A 6,425-nucleotide genomic window follows, 5' to 3' on the forward strand; every position below is an offset into this window, starting at 1 on the left:
GGGTTGCTTTTTCCCCAGGTCTCCACGCCTTTGGGTTTTGTTTTTGCTTAACGATTGCCACCTGAGCTAGCCTCTGTTGCCCATCTTCGTCCATTTCAGAGGGTGGATTTCTCCGTGTTGCTTTTTCCCCAGGTCCCCACGCCCTTGTGTGTTTCTTTTGCTTAAAGATTGCCACCTGAAGCCAGCCTCTCTTGCCCATCTTCCTCAGTTTCAGAGGGTAGATATTTCAGGGTTGCTTTTTCCCCAGGTCTCCACGCCTTTGTGTTTTGTTTTTGCTTAACGAGTGCCACCTGAGCTAGCCTCTCTTGCCCATGTTCCTCAGTTTCAGAGGGTAGATATTTCAGGGTTGCTTTGTCCCCAGGGCTCCACGCCTTTGTGCTTTGTTTTTGCTTAAGGATTGCCACCTGAGGTAGCCTCTCTTGCCCATCTTCCTCAGTTTTCAGAGGGTGGATTTCTCCGTGTTGCTTTTTCCCCAGGTCTCCACGCCCTTGTGTGTTTCTTTTGCTTAAAGATTGCCACCTGAGCTAGCCTCTGTTGCCCATCTTCGTCCGTTTCAGAGGGTGGATTTCTCAGTGTTGCCTTTTCGCCAGCTCCCCACGCCCTTGTGTGTTTCTTTTGCTTAAAGATTGTCACCTGAGCTAGGCACTGTTGCCCTGCTTCCTCAGTTTCAGAGGGTACCTTTTTCAGGGTTGCTTTTTCACCGGGTCTCCTCGCCATTGTATTTTTTTATCTTATTTTTTTTGCTTAAAGATTGCCACCTGAGCTAGCCTCTGTTGCGCTTCTTTCTCAGTTCTAGAGGGTAGATTTCTCCGTGTTGCTTTTTCCCCAGGTCTCCACGCACTTCCTTTTATTTTTCCTTAAAAATTGCCACCTGAGCTAGCCTCTGTTGTCCATCTTCGTCGGTTTCAGAGGGTAGATTTCTCACTGTTGCTTTTTTGCCAGGTCTGCACGCCCTTGTGTTTTTTTTCTGCTTAAAGGTTGCAACCTGAGCTAGCTTCTTTTGCCCATGTCCCTCAGTTTCAGAGGGTGGATTTCTCCGTGTTGCTTTTTCCCCAGGCCTCCACGCCCTTGTGTGTTTCTTTTGCTTAACGTTTGCCACCTGAAGCCAGCCTCTCTTGCCCGTCTTCCTCAGTTTCAGAGGGTAGATATTTCAGGGTTGCTTTTTCCCCAGGTCTCCACGGCCTTTGTGTTTTGTTTTTGCTTAACGATTGCCACCTGAAGCCAGCCTCTCTTGCCCATCTTCCTCAGTTTCAGAGGGTAGATATTTCAGGGTTGCTTTTTCCCCAGGTCTCCACGCCTTTTGTTTTTGTTTTTGCTTAACGAGTGCCACCTGAGCTAGCCTCTCTTGCCCATGTTCCTCAGTTTCAGAGGGTAGATATTTCAGGGTTGCTTTGTCCCCAGGGCTCCACGCCTTTGTGCTTTGTTTTTGCTTAAGGATTGCCACCTGAGGTAGCCTCTCTTGCCCATCTTCCTCAGTTTCAGAGGGTAGATATTTCAGGGTTGCTTTTTCCCCAGGTCTCCACGCCTTTGGGTTTTGTTTTTGCTTAACGATTGCCACCTGAGCTAGCCTCTGTTGCCCATCTTCGTCCGTTTCAGAGGGTGGATTTCTCAGTGTTGCCTTTTCCCCAGCTTCCCACGCCCTTGTGTGTTTCTTTTGCTTAAAGATTGCCACCTGAAGCCAGCCTCTCTTGCCCATCTTCCTCAGTTTCAGAGGGTAGATATTTCAGGGTTGCTTTTTCCCCAGGTCTCCACGCCTTTGTGTTTTGTTTTTGCTTAACGAGTGCCACCTGAGCTAGCCTCTCTTGCCCATGTTCCTCAGTTTCAGAGGGTAGATATTTCAGGGTTGCTTTGTCCCCAGGGCTCCACGCCTTTGTGCTTTGTTTTTGCTTAAGGATTGCCACCTGAGGTAGCCTCTCTTGCCCCATCTTCCTCAGTTTCAGAGGGTGGATTTCTCCGTGTTGCTTTTTCCCCCAGGTCTCCACGCCCTTGTGTGTTTCCTTTTGCTTAAAGATTGCCACCTGAGCTAGCCTCTGTTGCCCATCTTCGTCCGTTTCAGAGGGGTGGATTTCTCAGTGTTGCCTTTTCGCCAGCTCCCCACGCCCTTGTGTGTTTCTTTTGCTTAAAGATTGTCACCTGAGCTAGGCACTGTTGCCCTGCTTCCTCAGTTTCAGAGGGTACCTTTTTCAGGGTTGCTTTTTCACCGGGTCTCCTCGCCATTGTATTTTTTTATCTTATTTTTTTTGCTTAAAGATTGCCACCTGAGCTAGCCTCTGTTGCGCTTCTTTCTCAGTTCTAGAGGGTAGATTTCTCCGTGTTGCTTTTTCCCCCAGGTCTCCACGCACTTCCCTTTCATTTTTCCTTAAAATTGCCACCTGAGCTAGCCCCTGTTGCCCATCTTCGTCGGTTTCAGAGGGTAGATTTCTCAGTGTTGATTTTTCCCCATTTCTCCACGCCCCTCGTGCTTTTTTTTTTTTTATTTCCTTAGATGTCGGCCGCCTGAGCTAGCTTCTTTTGCCCATCTTCGTCAGTTTCAGCGGGTAGACTCTCCGCCTGCCTTCGACAGGCCCTCTGGACTGGAAAGCTTTCCTCCTCCCGTCATCACGGTCCTTCTCGGATGACGTGCCTGGTTTCGGTTTGACCCGTCCCCCGCCCGCCCTGATTTTTCTAAGTCCTCCCGGGAACCCCGGGGGCGCTCCAGCCGCTCCGGGAAGCGGCGGCCTCACCGGCCGCACCGGCCCCAGCCCGGCCCGGGCCGCCCCCTGGCCTCTCTGGGGGAACTCTCCCCTTCCCCTTCCCGGTGATCGCCCGAGAAACCTTTTCCGAGTCCCCCTCCTGCGGCTGGGGGCTGCGCCTTGGCGGCCGGGAGCCCGCGGGCGGACGCCCCGGGGCCGCACTGGGCCGGGAGGCTGGGTCCGAGGGGGCTCCGGGACGGGATCGGGCGGCCCCGGCGGCCCGGCTGTGCTCCCCCGGCGGGCCCGCGCTCCCGGCTCCGTCCCGCTGAGGCGGTCGTCGGTCGCCGGGGTGCCACCTGGCGGCCGCTTTTATATCGTCTCTTTCCTCCGGAGCTCCGGCGACGCGGGCCAAGGGACGGGGACTCGGCCGCGGTGACCGAGGCAGAGTCCCGGGAGGCCGGCGTCGCTGGCGGGATCTGGCCCGGTGGCGCCGGGGCGTGAGCGCGACGCCCGCTCGCCGGAGATTGGAGGTGCAGGCTACTGAGGGAGGTGGGCTGTCGCCGCGCCGCCCGGTGCCGGCCGGGGTGTGGGGCCTCCCGGACGGGTCGACGCAGCAGCCGCCGGTGCCCCTCCGTCCCCGGGAGGGGGGGTGGGGGGCCGCCGCGGGGGAACGGGCGAGGGAGCTCGTCCCGTGCCCGGCCGTCGTCCCGAGGGCGGCCCGGTGGTCGGGCCTTCCGCGTCGCCGATCCCCTTTCCGCGCCCCGCTCCGGAGGTGGGCGACCGGCCGGGGCCTTGCGGGGGAGGCCCGTGGAGGGCGCGACGGGCTCGGCCGCCGGGCTGGCCTTTTCCCCACTGGTCTTCCGAGTCGACCGGCTCTGGCGGTGGGGACCGGGCCCGGTCCTCGGATGCCTCCTCCTCCGTGGCAGTTTTTTTTTCCAAGTCCCGCCCTGGAGAAGAGCGTGGACCGGCCCCGGGAGCCCTCGAGGGCGGGCCGGGGAGGGCGTCCCCCGGCCCCGGACGCGTGCCCGGGGTGGGGTCCGGGCCGTCGGACCGGACTTCTCTCTCCGAGTTTCGCGGGTCGCGTCTTTGTCCGGAGGGCGGGAGGGGCCGGCTCGAGGCGTAGGTGGAGCCCCGGCTGAGGGACGGGAGCCACGTCCCGCCCCCGGGCCCGGTCGCCGGAGGCGCCTCCGCGGAATTCTTTTCTAAGTCCTGACCCGGCGACTCAGAGGGAGGGACCGACCGGTCCCGGCCCGCGCGGGCGGCCCGGGGAGGCTGTCCCCGGCTCCCCCTGCCGCCACGCTTCTGGGGTCGACCAGATGGCCCCGGGAGCTCCGGGCCTGGTGGCGATGGGGTCGTGCTTGGGGTCTGGTGGCCGTGGCCGTGATCCAGGGGTTCCCCTGGTGATCCGTGGGTGGGCCCCGTCTCCGGGCGCGGCGATTCTTGCCCCCGAATGGGTGGTTTTGTGCCGCCAGATAAGTGCTGACACGCTCTGCTCGGGTGACAGTCGCCCGAGAGCTTCCGGGTGCCTGGATGCGTGTGCGGGGAGGGCTCCGGGCTCTGGCCGAGAACCGGACGCCCGTTTCCACCCCCGCCGCTTGAGCCGCCCGCTGGGGCCTGCGCGCCGGCTCTTGTGCGTTCCAGGCGCCCCCACGACCGTGGTGCCACCTCCGGTCTCTGGTAACCCGAGGGGCGGCGGGGGGTTAGGGGGCGCGGGGTCCTCTACCACGTGCACTCCCTGCCGCCGGCACCCGGGTGCGGTCGCGACTTACCCCATCCCACCGGCTCCGTGCCAGTGCGTGTCAGGCGTTCTCGTCCTGGGGTCGTCGCCCGCGCTTGCTGGAGGAGGAGAGGGGTCGGTGAGGCTGAAGCAGGCTCCTCCGCTCGCTGTCCTCGCCGGCCTTCCCTTGCTCGGGGGTCCCTCGCGTTATGCTGCCGACCGATGTGGTGATGCTGTGCTCTCCCGGGCCGGGCCTAAGCCGTGCCAGACGAGGGACGGACGTTCATGGCGAACGGGACCGCTCTTCTCGCTCTGCCCGCGGGTCCCCTCGCCCGTTCTCCCCCGCTGCGAGTGGCGTGTGGGAGGCGGCAGGGGTGCGGAATCCGGCCTGACCTCGCTCCCCCGCCCCGTGCCTCGTGGCGTGGGCGGTGTCGGGGTCTCCGTGACGCGGCGGATGCTCTGCCTGTGCCTCTTGGCTGTGTCTCGCGGGCGGCCCTCCCCGCGGTGGGGCGGGCCGTGTTGCCGCCGCGCCGCGCGCCTTCCCGGGCGCGTGAGCGCGTTCCCCAGGCCGTTGGCGGTGCCCCTGGAGCGTTCCAGGTCGTCCCTCAGGCGCCCGAGGCCGAGTGGCGGTGTCGTTCTCTGTTCCCGTCGGCCTCCTCAGGTAACCACTGCGCTGGGTGTGTCTGAGGAGCGGGGGGGGTCGAGTCGGTAAGGGAGGCGTGCCCCTCGTCCCCCTCGGGGGGGGACGGGTGCCTCGTCGCCCCCCACGGCGTGCCGTGTGGGGGCGGGCAGGCTCGGGCGCGTGCCCGCGCGTTCCCCTTGCTGGGGTTTCCCCGCGGGTGTGGGAGTGACCGTGGCGGGCCGAGCCAGCGGCGTGGCGCTGGCTCTTTGGTTGGGAGGTGCTGTTTGATCGGCACCTCCGTCCCAGTCTCCTGCCTCCCTTGGTCTCTCGGCCCTGAGGGGGAGGCACTGACTTGGGGAGCCGCACAGGGGCCTTGTAGAGCCCTAGCTACGCCCTGTGTGGCCAGAGATGGCGAGCCGGGGGCCGCGCGGGCTCGCGGCCCTGACCACGGACGCTCCGACTTGCTCTAGGCCTTACCTCTACCGCAGACCCCTCCTGCATTGCGTGGCCATGGTGTCTGTAAGCGCCTTGGTGGGCCCGATGGCGGACGATGGGCGGGGGGCGACACGCCCTCGGTGAGAAAGCCTTCTCTAGCGATCCGAGAGGGTGCCTTGGGGTACCGGACCCCCCAGCCGCCGCCCCTCCTTGCGCGTAGTAGCCACGGACGCCACCACCGTGGCGCGTGGGCAGAGCTGCTCTTTGCCTACCGCGGCCGGCGCCTCCCCCCTCCGAGTCGGGGGAGGGTCACGCCCGGCCGGGCCGTCGTCGGGCGCGGGGCCGCGCGTATGTGCGCGAGCGTGCGCGTGGTTCTCCCGTCGCGCGCTGGGGCGGGGAGAGGGCCCGGCCCCGTCCGGGCTCCGCCCCGCCGCGAGCGGCTGGCTCTCCGCTCGCTCCCGTCCCGAGCCGCAGCCGGTGGTGGCGTGCGGGCATGGGTGGGGGCCGCCGCCGCTCTCGGGCGCGTTCCCTCGGGACGTGGGCCCCGGGAGCAGACCAGACAGGCAGACGGGTGGCTGGGTGGACGGGGCGGCCCCCGGCGGCGGGGGGCGCCTCACGTAGGCCCCGGCGGTGGGGCCGGGCCGCGCGGAGGCCGAGGGGTGGCTGAGGCCGGCCGGCGTCCCAGGCGTCGTGGGACCCGCCCTCGCGTGTCGTTGGCGGTGGGATCCCGCGTGTGTTTTCCTGGTGGCCCGTCCGCGCCCGAGGCCGTCCCCGGGAGCCTTCCCGCGAGCCCGTGCTCCCTCCGTCGAGGCGCGCGCCGCGCTCCCCCGCTGCCCCCGGTGCTCCCCCGCCCGGGCAGACGCCTGGCCGCGCCGCCCACGGCCGGGACCGAAGTGGGCCTCGCTGTGCGGGTGTCGCCTCCGGCCACCGAGGGCCGGTGGTGGCCCCGGGCGAAGTGCTCTCGGCTCCGGTCGGGTGG

The sequence above is a fragment of the Equus asinus genome, unplaced genomic scaffold, assembly GCF_041296235.1.
Source record: "Equus asinus isolate D_3611 breed Donkey unplaced genomic scaffold, EquAss-T2T_v2 contig_708, whole genome shotgun sequence".
NCBI classification, from domain to species: Eukaryota; Metazoa; Chordata; class Mammalia; order Perissodactyla; family Equidae; genus Equus; species Equus asinus.